The 15,661-nt window shown below is 45.0% G+C and overlaps 1 non-coding gene across 1 annotated transcript; it reads left to right on the top strand.

The window, feature by feature from the left end:
- Positions 1-7,638: 7,638 nt before the first annotated feature.
- TRNAR-UCG (transfer RNA arginine (anticodon UCG)) lies at positions 7,639-7,711 on the top strand. Its single transcript has one exon. It is a non-coding gene; the product is annotated as a tRNA-Arg (tRNA).
- The last annotated feature ends 7,950 nt before the right edge of the window (positions 7,712-15,661 follow it).

The following is a 15,661-nucleotide window of genomic DNA, read 5'->3' on the forward strand; positions in this document are numbered from 1 at the left end:
TGATCACCCGCATTTTTTATATGTTTATGGAAACTAAAGTAAGCAAACGACAAACATATTGACGGAATCATACTAGCGGCTCCGAAAGGCAACGCGGCAATGCATCAGTGCGAAAGAGACAAAAACGATAAACGATGGTTAGAAACTCGGAGCAATAGCAAACAACGACGCATGGCAGCGACAGCGGTTTGCCTGATGGCGTCCACTTTTTTGTGCCGTTGATTCATCGGCTGTTCACATCAACAAAGGCAAAAACAAACACATGTATAGAGAGATAAAAAGAAAGGAGGTGGACGCATAATGGCGTCCGATCAAGAATGTGTGCACCTCTGTGTGATCCTGCCATTGACACACACTCTTTGCTCGGCCTCTGCGCAGGCAGAGGTACAGCGCGTGCACCCAACGTCATCATGCCGGCGTCGGCCCCACTCGCGCTGCTGCATGAATTGGCGCGGGTGTCCTTCTGGAGGCTGTTACGTGTCCCACTTCCAACGCGGTTCACCGCAATTAGCTTTAACAGGTACTGGTTGTTACAACAACAAAAAAGTGTTTTGTTTTGGTATCTTCGTGGCATGGATAGCCATGTATACCCGGTAAATTACACTATTGAGAGCGCAACGAATAATTACGTAATCTTTCAAAGCCCGATCTAACTGCGTGGAATATGCGGCGCGATCTCCCCAGTAAATGAGTGTAGGGTGGAGATCTTCATAGTAGGCGTGGTATCCTTTGCAGTTGCTTATCTCTTAAATTACGTCTGTCTTGGTTTCAACGTTACAATATATTCTTCATTGGTAATGGTCACAGAGATCATCTCCCAATACTGTGCAATATATGAGAATTCCAGTGGGCAATTTCTGCCTGTATTTCCTTTCATTTACAGAACACAAGAATGACAGTAAAAATGAATTTGCTGGGTAGAGCGTCACTCTGTGCGTGGTATTCTTTGCAACTGCTTATCCCTTAAAGTGCAGCAGCCTTGGTTTCAAGGATACAGTAATGGCTTCATGCTTCATTATTACAAAGAATGTTACGCACTATGTCAGAATCCCGCAGTGTAGAGTTACCGCCCCAATTTTTTTACAGCGAAGCTGTTAATGGCTACTTTCCCCACTGTCGGGTCCGCGTGTAGGAAAAAGAACCCCAAGAGAGTGCAATGCGGGGCTGACCCATGGCGGAGGTGCAGTTCACCATTAAGGGGTCCTCATTCACGTCTTCGCTGGTCATCCTCCTTCACAGAGTGGAAGGGCACTGAGTATATTTAAGTTAACGATATTAGGCAGTTATAGTAAAGAAAAGGCAGCATATCCAACGAGTTAGAATCTCTACACAGCGAAGCTTTGTTTGAGTGCATAAAAGTCTGTTGTCCCCACAAAGTAGCAAGTAAAGGTGTCCCCACAAAGTGACAAGGAAAGGTTTATTCAGGCGCTGTGTAGAGGCTAATGCAATGATGCCGCTACCGGTGCCGCGGACGCGCGCAGGAAGCTTCTTGGTTCTTTTTTTTATCGGCATAGCCGGCGCCGACGCTGTCACAGATGTGTGGAGGCTCGTGTCATCTGGTAGTGGTACAAGGAACCCAGCGGCCGTGATGTCGTGCGCGTCCACTGCTGTGTTCGGTCTTGCCGCAGCCCTCACGGTCGCGAAAACTCGGCGAGTTTCGCAAATAAAAGCTTCGCTTTTAAAACTTTATGAGGCCCTAAATCGAAATTATGCTTCCTAGAGTCGGTTAAACCCAGCTTTCTCTATAGTGCAGCAAATTTCATTCAAGTTCAAATCCGTGCGTCTGTCGACTGTGGAGAGAGCATTTCTGCCTGTCACATGCATTTGAATAGGAAAATCGGGAGTTAGCGCCGGATAATTCTTCCTCCTAACTGGTCATATATATATACACTGATCAATCCTCCTCCTCCTCTTCTTTTTCAGCTTCTGTTCGGCTTGCTCGCGAAGGCCATCGTCTTGAGCATGGTCATCGTGATGGTCAACGTGGCGGACAAGTACGGCATTCTCAGCGCCCAGAAGACTCTGGAATGAGCCGCAACATTTTAGGGAGTCATATATTTCGTTTTCGCACTCAACTGCCATTTGCTACGTCGTAATGAGGAACGCAGATCTTTGCGCATGAAATGTACGCAACTTTAACTTTGTTTTCTCTGTTAGTGTGGCAATTTCGCAAGTAGCCTTTTTGGGACACTCGCTGGTAATGCATCAGCGCCCGACACCCCTCCTCACCCTCCTCGTTTACAGGCGTTTCATATTAGTCTTTCCACCAGTACTGTTAACCAGTCTGTTTCTGTCTCGTTGTCGTTCTCTCTTTCTTTCCTTCCTTCTTTGTTTTGGTTCAATCGGACATTTCGTATCTTTTGAATGTGAATCGAGGTTTGCTAGACTTCGTTTATTATTTATTCTTTCTAACTGCACATAGTGAATATAGCCATCGGCTCTTCATGAGCGCTGCTTACATTACCACACACTGCGCATCAGGACTGGCGACACGGACCATCTTTTCGCGAGTCTGCTCAGCGACGGAGTCGGGTGTTGCAAATCAACTTGCTCTATCGCTTTACAAAGCGAATCATGCGACTTCCTGCGATGCCGCAGCGGTGAGCACAATGCCACCAGGTGCAACAGGCCGCGTCACCGCAGTATGGTAACTATATATTGATTGCTACGGGAGACGCCTATGCCACCAGCACGGACCGCCGATGTGTTGCATTGCAGTTGTGGTAAACTGTATATTACGGCGGCGCAGTACATGTTAAAGTGTAGTGAGCGTTTAGAACTGGATTTTTAGCGCGCGCATATATGTTCCATGATGACAATATGTGCACTTCGAAGTTTGGTTTTTTTTGGTGGGGGAGGGAATTGGGGAACATCTCCTACGTAATTGTGACGCATGGAAGTACAAAACCAGGACTTGGACTCGAAGCTGGAATGTCATACGCACGCATTATATGCCCCACGTTCGATCCCTGGAGAGTCGCATTTAGGCCGTTAGCGCCTCACGAAACGGTTCACGAAAAAAAAAATAATACGCATTTGAGGCCGCAGAGATTGGTGGGCGGGGCCATTTCACCTAATAAAATGTTCTAGTTTGCATTGTCTCCAGGGGAAGCGGGGTGCGAGTGTCTTGTCTGAAGGGTTTCTTGTGTGTGCGGGCCGAACACTCGCCGCCAGCGACACCATGGTTGAACGTTACAAGGAAATGTACAGTAAAAGTATCTGCACAAGTGACGATGGCATACATAAACGGTCTGCGGCAAGTTCAAGAGACGCCGCCAGACTGTCGCACAACATTGACACACACGCAGTAGTATCGAGTGCAAATGAATTGTGGCGGCTGTAAAACTAGATTGTTTATTGCTTGTCTTTGCAATAATGCCGTAACAAGCTTTGCAGTGAATTCGAGCTTTTCGGTATGGCGGCCCTTAAGGGATAACCCTCTATTTGTTTTAGTTAAGAATAAAAAACAAGGCAGAAGACAAGCGAAAAATTCCGCAAGTGCTCACTTCCACACGTCTCGTTCGACCTAGTCAAGATGCCGGACCTCGGACTAAAGAGGCGACAACATGCCGACTGGCGCCACTACCCATGCCGCTCTCCGTTCGTCGAACGATCCAAGCTTTCGGACCACGTATCTCGATTCCGAGAGAGTTGAAGGCCGCAGGTCGGCCATCTTGGTTGAGGATAAGTGACGCGAGGGAATGCAATGACTACTCTCATATGGGTCATTTAAGGGTCATCAGCGCAGTGAGTAATCATCGAAAATATCTGGTGTATAGGCGAAAGCACGTAAAGGGACTGGAGCAGGAGAATATGTCACGAAGTGGGAAGAGCGTAGAGCTGGACGCAGCTCGAGACTAGCCCTTGCTCTCGGTCTTGTTGGTTCATGACTAGAAGGGGTTTGAGGCGCAATATAAGACGCTAAGCGTAGTTGCGATCGTAACTGATTTAATTAAGCGACGCTTCAATTCATATGAATAAGCTTATGCGTATAAGCTGCAGATATGCGCATAACAATATGAGCTACCTAAACGTGTTTACAGTAAATGGTACCTGATTGCAGAGGAAATAGAACTGCTTGGTGTAGAGCGAAATCACGCCACTGTTTCCCTAGTGCATCTTGTTCCCCTTCTATTGGTGTGGTGCTCGGCTCACATCAAAATTTCTCAACAAAGGTTTCGCTTTCGGAGCCAGCAGTAACGTTGGAAAGCCCGCCTACACGAGTCGAGATATACTCGCCGTGGTGGCTTAGTGGTCATGGCGGTGCTTTTCTAGGCGCGAGGAAACGGGTACAAATCCCAGCCACGGCGCGGCGCGGCCCGTGACAGAACATTGGGTACACATTAAAGAACCCGAGGTGGTTAAAATTCCCAGTCTCCACTACAGCATATCTCGTAATCACATTTTCGTTCTGGCATGTAAAACTCCAAAATTTAACTTAAGTCTATAAATCTGGAAGGTGAGCTAGGCTCTCCTGAACGGCGTGTAAGCGCACGCGCCGTTCTGACATTTGACATTTGACATTATAACTGCACCAGCATCCATCTTGCCGCTGCTTGCGGCATCATCATGCCGCTGCTGCAGCATCCATCTTGCCGAGTCACTCACGAATCAGATGATGGCGACTGGCGTGAGCCGCAGGTTCGATCTCAACGCTGCATGCCATCCGGTCGTTGAGACTCCTGGTAGAGTTTTGGCATGGAATCGTTCGTTCCATATGGATGAGTACGTCCGCGAGTAGAAGCGAAAGATAAATGTTTATTTTACAGTATCTATATATTGAAACAAGTAGTAAGATTCTACTCGGAGCTCACACATGTCTGCACACTTTACGATACCTCAGCACACCCTCTCTGCACCAAATGTACGCTTCTGAAACGCTTTTCTTTCCTAGTTCCCTACAGAAGGAAATTCGACGACCTTGTTGCCGCCAATCAGAAGTGTCGTACAATTCATAGAACTGCGCCTCTGGTGTCCAACCTTCGAAGCAAGTAGGAGACAATCCGGGAACAGATATCGATCGCGCTCCTTCTGCGAAACAGTTCCCGCTCGTTCCCGCGGAGGGCGACGGACGCGGTCGCTTCTAGGAGAGCCGCTTGATTTCCCGTCACGGTCGGCGTCGGGCATTGGTGTTGCCGTCTGGGCGGCACTCGGCCAATCTAGCAATCAGCCCACTACGATTGGTGAAGAAATTTTCGGGCCACTCCAACTTCGCCAGTGTCACGCGACATCGAGAAAACTGCGAAAACTCGCTATCTGACATGACGTGTGCAGATTGCTTACACGTGATTAGACCGAACGGAAGAAAAATAATTATTTCTCATTCGAGGCCTTTTTCAAACGCCTTTTTTTCCCCATTAGTCAAAAACTTTCGGCCTGCGCCCACTTTGCCAGTCTGTCACGCGACATCCCAATACTACGAGAACAAACTGCGTCAAAGGGACGCGTGCGCATTGAAGATGCAACATGGCGAACAAGACTTAAATATTTCCTGAATAGGCAGGGACTAGACCGTTCTGAAACGAATAAAAAATGAATGCCCGCCGATTGCTGTGGCACTGGCTACTCGGAGCTGCACGGGAGCTTGGATTTGTTTGCGTGTCAGTGCAATCTTATTGAGCTCTTTTGGCAGTATACGACATCGCTCTGCCAACTCTTCTTCGCTGAGAATCCACTTCATCGGCGTTTTTATCCTTCCGTTGCATGGCGCGGAAATTTCGTACGAACCACTGCAACTTAAGCAAAGGGAAGCGGAGCCTGATCCGGTTATCTACTTTCCCTGCCTTGGCTCGACCCTGTCGAAACCCTCTCCACTTGAGCTCCTCGCCTCTTGTCAGCCGATCAAATACGAAAAACCGCTCAATCAAGGCAAAGCCATTCCCTTTAAAAACAAACGAATGTGGTCCCCTAGAAACGAGGAGAGTTTTCTTTGGGCTCTTGAAACAACGCGGCGCGTTATAGCCCAATGCTTACGTCGGTGGCCACGTATATTTCACGTCACAGGCGTGGAATAAAAACAGGTTCGATAGTTTTGCGTTATAGGGCACCAGTTTTCGTCCTCAGTAAAAATAAAGGGGCTAGCTTCGTCGGGGCATACGATTGTTCCGGCGAAAACGCCTCTAGCTTCTGTCTTCTGCTGCCTACAAGCTGTTTGCTTCATTAGCCAGGATTGTTAATGTAATATGGTATGCAGAAAGCAACGAGCTTGTTTCCCATCTTGAGACTGCATACGCAACCGACCAGCGGTGAAGAGCGTACGTTACAAGCCGAGCATTTTGCTGTATTGCGTACCGTAAGTGACTCAGCCCGACCCGCTTCGCTGAGAAGCAGTCGAACAACGCCGATAGTGACGTGCTCGCCACAGGTGGGAGGATGGTTTACGGCGCACACTTGAGGTCGGGAGAGGAGGTGAAGCGGCAAAAAAAAAAGTAACAACAAATGAAAAAGCCGCAATTTCGCCTAGCGTCTCTCGGTTGTGCAATCTCTTCCTTCGTGTAATTGCATTTTACTTCGCTATTGCTAATAATGCTTGGCCTTTCGGACGAAATTGCAACCTCTCCCTTCTTTTTCTTTTATTTTTTTACTGTGAGTTGGAGTATAAGCTCTACTCCGCATGACTGCTATTGATTGTCATTTCGAGTGAATGCTGCTTGACCTCATTTCGGTTATTGAGTAGATTACACGCTGTAAGAATGTTTACAGCGTTCAAGGGCGTTTTCTCGTCGCACTGGTTACACCCTTACCATCAGGGCCTCACAAAAATGTATGGAGACCGACAACGGAGCTCTAACTAGACGTGCGATGATAAAAGACGTAGTTAAAAACAATGTATCTATTCCGACAGCCTTGAGCGCACAGAAATATCGACAAGAGAATTTCGCAGGGAGAGATATGAAACTCTACTTACCCCCCTCCCCCCCAATCCCCTTCTTTGGTGAAGCTCAGGGAAGGGGGGGGGGGGGGCATCCCTGCGCCGTTATAATTGCCACTTAGGATTTTTTTTGCTATATATCTCTTCCTTTTACTCATTTAGGCATTATGACGACATTGTAGATAATGTATATCTCATTGGACACTGAGGATCACGAAGTTGTCACCTTCCATTGTCGGTATTGTCATCTTTATTGATGTTACCCTCGTTGTTGTCATCTAAATATATTTCTAACCATATTTCTAAATGCATTCTAAAAGGTCTCTAAGCATATTTACTGATGAGCAAGGGGTGCCGGAACTCTTGCAAGCGCGCTAAGTGTCTGACGAATGGAGAAATGTAGGAAAATGTTTGGAATGGATGGTGGTGGGACACAAAAGGTTTACAGCTAAACTTAGAATTGTATCGGGGTCACCAATATAAGCCCCAACCCACTTTTATGTTCCTTATCTCTTTTTTTTTTGCGCAAGCAATGGCGCTTAATTATTGCAAGTCGTTCAGTGCGTGTGCCACTCTTCCACATGCGACGTGCGTGTACTAATGCTACGCACTTGAAGAGGATGAGTAATCAAGTAAAGTGATCTAGCTGCTTAAGAATTTTAATTACGACGGAATTCTCTAGTTACGTACGCAAATATAGAAATCCAAAATGCCGAGGAGCAAGGCATGCCACAGCTTGGTGACACTTGTTTCTTTTGGCAGCCGTGGTCCGCGTGGCCTAATGGATAAGGCGTCTGACTTCGGATCAGAAGATTGCAGGTTCGAGTCCTGTCGCGGACGTAGCACTTTCTTGTTCGAAAGTACATTTTTCTTATGGCGGGGGGTGCTCTTGTCTGCTTTTTCACAGCTGGATCAGAGTTGCACAATGAAGAAAGTATTTAATGTCGGTATTCATTTCCATTGGTCTAAATTTAAGCCGAGAGATGCAAAAGCGGCCATAACGAATGAAGCTTGTCACACAGTGCGATAGGACGAGATGTGCCATAACAGGCCGACCGCTCAATTCAGCGGCCGCATTGTACTGACTTTTTTTTTCCTTTTGTTTTCTTCTGCATGTAATAGCCTAGAGTGACACCGGATGCTCGAAGTGCTGCGCTAAAAAAAAGAAGCGATGAAGGTTGTTAATATGTATTTGTGCCGTGGTTATCTCTCGCATAGCCTTGCACCGCATGCTTCTTTCCCATATCGGTTTGTCCCGCGCAATTTCGTCCCACATAGCTTTGTCCTGCATACCACGTCTAGTCAGCTTTCGTTCGGCACATTTTGTTGCGTGAGACTTTGTTCCGCATATTATAATCACTCGCACCTTCGTCCTGAATAACTTCGTGCCACAAAAGCCTCGTCCTACATACTCTTGCCTACTTATTTTCGTCTCGCACAATTCTGCTGTGCGATAATTCTGCCGCACAGTTCTGGCTCATACAGTTTGTGCCGCATAATTTTGTGCACCATGCCATTTATGCACAATGCTCTTTTCGGACGTTTCGAATTTTCAGATTTATTGCAGTAATGTTGTGGTTGCGCGAGTACAAAAGACCTATCACGATGGCGTGTCCCAAAGGTAAAAACTGTCAAGGGGACACCATAATGAGATGTATATTTAATGTTAAATATCGACATGGAGCAGTTAGTTGCTTACATACAATATATAAAAGTTAAACAGAACATTTTATACAACGTTTGGGAAGTTTACTCCATTCTTTCTCGATGCTCATTTTTTTTAATTATTATTCTTTTCTGTGTGTGTGAGTACGTCGCAATTAAGCGACTTGGTGGTCGTCATTTTTTCGGAGGCGCCGACACAGACGGCGTCGGCTGGGGCCCGGAGACGAGAAACGTTCACTTTCTTTCTACAAGTATAATCGCCTTTTAACATTCTCCTTTGTCACAGTGGGTAATTCGGTTGCCTAAACTATGCAGCCCGGAACATGCCCCCCTCCCCCCCCTGCCCATCCATGGAGAAGCTTAGGGAGGGAGGGGGGCATCCTCGGGCCGTTCTAATTGCTGCTTATTATTGTTTTCTACATATCTCTTCGTTTAACTCATTTAGGCATTTGTTTATGTATTTATTTATTTGAGAAATACTGCCAGCCTTCAGAGAAGGCCGTAGGCAGGAGTGGACAGTACATATGAAAAAATGATCAAAAATAACAAGACAAGAAAACATTACAAAAGGCTCGCACTACGCACTGGAAAGTAGCGAAAGACCGATAGTTTGCACGTCGCTTGCATACAAACCCGTGCTACAGATATAAAAATTGTAGAATAATATATTGACAGAGTGCTTGACAAGGAAAGATTAAATCAGAACACGGACCATTAAAGCTGCGCATGCGCGTCGCTCGATATGACAAACTGCTGTACTTATCGAAGCATTTTGCGGGAGAACCATAGCATATGTCGCGAGATAAGTGTTGCTGAAAATCGGAGGCTGATGGAATTATAAAGCACTTAAGAATGACTGCATTGTGGTTTTCTCGACAATGCGTGCACTGAGACAGTTCCATTCTCGAATAGTTCGAGGAAAAAATGAATTACTGAAGCACTCGGTTCGGCAGGCGAATTCTTCAACCTTTTTCAAGTGATTTCCTCGTGGGGAACGACGAGTCACCTGTTGAATGTACAATTCCTTATTGATACGCAAATTATCATGATATATTAAATACATATATTTCAACCTATCACGATGACGTCTTAGTTGAAGTGTTTCTAAATTAGCTTTTTCTAGCAGCTGAGTCGGAGATGTGTGCCAGCTGTATGAATTAAAGACGAATCCTATTGATTTTCTTTGGACCCTTTCGAGTTTACTTATATTTAATTCAGTAAATGGGTCCCATAATACGGAAGCATATTCAAGAATCGGCCTAATAAATGTTTTATATGCCAGAAACTTTATTTCTTTTGTCGACTGACGTAGGGAACGTTTCAGATACCCAAGCTTCTGCATGGCCTTTTTTTGTATGTAGTTGATATGTGTGTTCCACCTGAGATCAGGCGTGATCATGACACCCAAGTATTTATAACTCTCTACTGAAGAAAGACTGCGGCCATTTATTGAATATTGGAAGTGTAGGGGAATCCGTTTCTCGTTATTGTCATTGATACGGTTTTCTTCTCATTTACCTTCATTTGCCGCTCAGAACACCAATGGTCTATTTTAGATAGAGATGAATTTAGAAGAGCCTGGTCATTCGGATACTGAATTACATTATACAATATACAATCGTCAGCAAACAACTTAGTTTTCACTGGTATGTCTTGAGTAATGTCATTAATAAAAATTAAAAAGAACAGTGGTCCCAGGATGGATCCCTGCGGTGGGGCCGGACTGGAACTAATGCTGTCGATGGAAACACTCTGCTGTCGCAATGAAAGATATGCTTCTATCCAGGATATTAATGTAGTGTTCTTGAATATTGATTTCATTTTGATAAGCAGCTTAGGATAGGACACGCGATCAAAGGCTTTCTCGAAATCTAAGCATATAATGTCTACCTGGCTTTGCTTATCTAATGATGCAGCAAAATCATGAACAGTTTCGAGCAGTTGTGTTACCGTTGACAGGTTCTTACGAAAACCATGCTGTCTGGAATCGATCAGGTTGTTATTTTCAAGAAACTCCAATATATGTTTAAAAATGACATGTTCAAGTGTCTTCACACATGTGCATAAAATGGAGATCGGCCGGTATATCGCAATATGTGATGGATTTTGTGATTTAGGAACGGGGACGATTCTTCCATACTTCCAATCATGTGGACGTTCCGCTCACCGTAAGGAGTCTTTAAATATTATGGTTAAATATTTCGAGCACCATTCGGCATACCTAATGAGGAAGGCATTCGGTATGCCGTCAATTCCAGGGGATTTTTTGCTGTCCACTTTCAAAAGAAGCGAGAGAACGCCTTCCTCAGTTATTGATACGTCACCTATACCAGGGCATTCGTGAGGTAGTGTAAAGTGTGGCTGATTGCCGTCATCTTTCGTGAACACTGAACAGAAGTAATCATTGAATGAACTCGCAATGGCAAATGGATCCGTAACAGGTCTACCATCAATACATAGATTCGATATTGTACTCTTTTTTGTTTGAAATGACGCCAAAATTTTGCCGGGGACGAAAGAAGAAAGTTTTTCATAGTTACACTGTCATAATATAACTTAGCATTTTTGATAGTGTGTTTTAACTGTCTGCGCATGTCGGAAAGTTTTTGCGCGGTATCTTCGGAGGGACTACGACGAAGTTTCTTTCGGATCTCTTTCGTCTTTCGTCCCAAGCGTACAATGTCTTTGGTCCTCCATCGGTTTGAGCGTTGCACACACTTCACTCGGAATGGTACGGAATCTTTTATGCACCTTAAAACAAGGTTTTTGAAGAAAAGCCACAAATCATCAACGTAAATTTCCCCAGACTCAGAGAGGACAACAAATTGTGAAAACGAGATATCAAGTTGGTCCAATATACTCACATCATCAGAAGGCGCGAAAATCGGTACCATAGATGCCTGTTTCTTGATTTTCTTTATACAATTGAAATGTACATGTAAGCTTACCATCTTATGATCGGATATACCGTCAAGAACATACGTTTTCGGGCTGCGATTAAGGATGCTATTGCTGACAAGAAAAAGATCTAAAATAGACGTGGTTTTCCCTTGTATCCGTGTTGGTTCGGTAACTAGTTGTGTTAGGTCATGGAAAAGAATAATATCAACAAAAGGCTCGGCAGAGCTGCATAAGGGGCCTGGGAATTTACTGCTCCAGTTTATGGACGGTACGTTAAAATCGCCACCGAGAATCAAATTCCAAGAATAACTTTTGCTAGCGCATAAAAACTCATTAAGTTCCTCAAAAAAGGAATTACCTGAGTTAGGCGGCCTGTAAAATCCTGCTACTACGAGACTAAGGTCATCAAGAAAGACTTTTAAGATTACGTTCTCGATACCAGGTAGGCCAGGAAGCTTCTCCACGTGTAGCGTTTCTTGGAAGATAATTGCAACACCACCGCCTCGGGAATCCCTATCCGTGCGGTGAATGTGATAGCCCGGTGGCGTTACCTCATCGTCGCTGATTTCACTGTGCAGCCAAGTCTCGGTTATTATTATTAAATGTGGTTTGTACGTCACAATGATGCTTTCTATTTCTTCGGACTTATTCATAATGCTACGAGCATTAAGGTTCAGGCAACAAAATGGTTGTTTATTGCCAGTTTCAGTTCCTTGCTTCTTACTGACGTCAGGCTTTCTAACAGGAACCCTTTTATTTTCTGTAGCATCCCATTCGAACAGTTCGTCATTAACTTTAATTTTGTCGTAGACCAACTGGGTTTTTCCGCCTGCTTTTCTTAATTCTGAGGTACTCTGCCAGAGTTTTTGAAGTTTCAGTCTGGTTGGGGCTGAGAAATCTTCCGAAATCGAGACCTCGTTCCGTTTCAGCCTGCGACAATTTTTCAAAATGGCCATCTTTTCACGGTGGTCCGCCAGTTTTATTATCACGGGACGGCGTTTGTTGAGTTGCTTGCGGCCTATCCTGTGAATCCGTTCGACCGAAGAAACAGTCACGTCTAGGGTCTCGCTAAAAACGCCGTTAACCACTTTTTCAGTCAAATCATCTGTCGTTTCATCATCTTGCACTTTTACGCCGAACACAATAATGTTATTTCTCCTGGATCGGTCTTCTAGTTCTATCAGCTTACTTTCCATATATAGTTCGAATAGTCCCTTCAAGCCTAAGCACCTCAGTTTTAACTTCTGTGATAGCTAATGTGGCTACCTCAACAATATTAAGCTTGGATTCAATTTCGTCGAGTCTGTTTTGGATGCTTTTTTGCCCTTTAAGTAACTCAGTGAGTTGTTGGTCTACCGTGGGACCAGGCTTCGGTTCCACGTCCCCACTTTATCATTGAATGGAGGACAGCTCCGTAATGTCTGGCTGTGAAAGTGTACTAAACAAACAAACAAATTGTTTTCTACCCATCCTTCTGTGAAACTTCCACTCGGCCGGCGTCGCGTAGAGGGCGATCAGCGGATGGAGATTAGATGAGCGATCATTCGGGTTTTCTGTTGTGATTGGCTGATATGACCCATGGCTTTCGCTACACTGCGCAGAGTCTGTGAAATGGAGTATATAATAGCGGCACCTTCGTGAGGTGCAAGATGAATGCGTCCTGAACACGGCTCCCTGGAGGCGCGTTCGCATCAGGTCCAGCGAAGGCGCACACATGTTGAGAAAGAGCGTCAGCGCCACGTCCGATAGGCGTGTTCTAAACATGCATATGTTTTCGCCTGTGCACAGTACACACAAATTAGACTTACAGTTAGCGCTTTTTATTGCCACATTGTGCCAGAAACCTCACCTTCTTCCTCTACTACTTCACTTCAGTTTCTGTTGGGCCTGTTCGCCAAGGTTATCGCAATGGCCATGGTCATCGCGACGGTCAACGCAGCCGACAGGGCCGGCCTCTTCGGCACTCAGACCTCTCCGGAATGAAGAACCGGGGGGATTGATTGGCACGTGGCGCTGCACACCTTCCTATTGATCTGTACTTAAGTAACCTGCTTCACATTGTCGGACTTTGAGCGGTGACTTTTACCGAGACCTTTCTCGGTAACCTTGTTGTTCCGACGGAACCCTGCGTGATGACTGCGACTTTTGCACACCCAATGTCCGGCGATTTCAGTTGACTGTGTCAGATGGAAGCGCCTTGTTACGCTCTAATGAATTCCAGCCTATAATTCAAAGAAAGTCGTCGACACTTCACCGGCGAACATAAGAACTGGCCACACGATTACGAAAGTATGTACACTGATTCTTGTGGATGTTGTAGTTTGTATAGCTAGCGCGCGCACATTGAAGATCGTTAGCGACCCTACCGGTGAAGGATGCGCTCGAAGCGCTGACCTTTTATTCTAAGGGTGAATTATTGAACGGTAAAAAAACAAAGAAGACAAGGAAAAAGATTCATTGCTGTGGCGTTCATGTTTCACTCAGTTGTCTCAATGCGTCGTTGTGTGTTCAATGCTTGATTGCCACTGGGAGTGCCTGGGTACAAATAACTTGGAACATTGTTGGTGTTCTACGGTATATCTCGCCGTTCCTGCACCGCAGAGTCATGTGTTTCACTGGAAGGTGGTAACTCCAAAGAGGGCGTCGGATATTCTTTTTTTCTTTATTTCACGATGCAGATCATGTTACGGATCCAAGCAGATCAAATACAGAAATTGTTAACATAGAGTCAAAGGTAGCAAGTAAACAAAATAAAGAGGAAAAAACTTAGCATCAGAATTAATTGTCAGATAGTGTGTCGGCGACTTTCACTCTCTTATGCTTCGTGGGAAAAAGGAAAGTTTGAATGTGTCATTGCGAGAAAAAGAAGGGGTTAGTGAACCGGGTTGATGGTGACGCGTGCGGCGTGTGGTTAGAAACTATACACATGGTGCTGGATCAAGCGCCAATTTTTCTTTATTAGCAAGGAGAGAAATTCTCGACGCATAATTTTTCTTCTTGTTTCAAGGAGTTGGATACTGCAATTTTCCATTAGTTCAGACGTTGAATCGAACGGTGAAAATTTTGAAATTAATAAACCTTACGACTTTCCTTTGAATTGTTTAATGTTTTTAACATTGGTTATAGTATATCGATCCCACACAATGCATGCATACTCGAGCTTAGGCCTGATTATTGAATTATAAACCAGTAGTTTAACCTGAGCGGGGACTTTCGAAAGTTTATTCCGTAAATTACACAGCTTGCGAAAGGCGGATGAGCAGATATACTCAACATGTGAATTCCAGGAGAGATTGTTAGTTATTGTTACATCTAGGTATTTAAATCTGGATACTTCATGGAAGGGCGAATGTCCAAGGTGTTACCTGTGATCGAAAAGAACATTTTGCGTGATACGCGAAGTAAGTTCGTTTTGTCTTTGTTTAGAAGCATACCCATTCCTGGCACCATGCTAGGATGTTAGTTAAAGAGTTATCTAGGTCATTCTTGTGATTAGAACATGTAATGTCGCGGTACAGCACCCAGTCATCGGTAAACAAACGGATCTCTACGCCACGAGCAACTGTGTCAACGATATCGTTAATATAAACGGCATGTGTGCCTTGCCGCACGAATGGACAGTGAAGGCACCAATGCGAAACCGTGGATATGGTGTTTCAGGACATTCCATGCCATAAAAGTTTGCGGAGAGGTATCGGAGTTGTCTTGAACATGCTATCGTTGTGAACAATTCATGTTGGCGCAGTGTTCACTTCGTTTGAAAGTACAAGGCATGGGGAAGGGGGCGAGAGAGAAGGAATAACATTTTTAATAAAAATAAAACTTGTGCAAAGTCAGCTTTGATACTGCAATGCACTCCCTAACGATACGTCGTATTCTAGAATGCGCTACAGATCGGTTTTCCAAAAGCAGGTGACGAGTATTTCAGGGTGCGTTGGGATCCGTTATACGAGGCTTCAACGAGCATTCAGGAATACCTGTGCCACGCGGTTTTATCTCAGCGTCAGGACACATAAGGATAAATTTAAGACTGCGCTTTCATCGCGAGGTCACGCTGCTGTCGACTGGGATGACGTAACTTAGCCGGAACTGTCGAGTTTATTTATCAACCCGCAAGGAAGCAAAAAAGAAAATCAGGCGGACTCAACTCGAGTTCTCGTCTACGTAAGGTGAAGCATTCTTGTTGTGATTGTGTCTTGAACGATGCGTGTGTGAAATATATGA

Source organism: Dermacentor andersoni, chromosome 3 (genome assembly GCF_023375885.2).
Source record: "Dermacentor andersoni chromosome 3, qqDerAnde1_hic_scaffold, whole genome shotgun sequence".
Taxonomy (NCBI): domain Eukaryota; kingdom Metazoa; phylum Arthropoda; class Arachnida; order Ixodida; family Ixodidae; genus Dermacentor; species Dermacentor andersoni.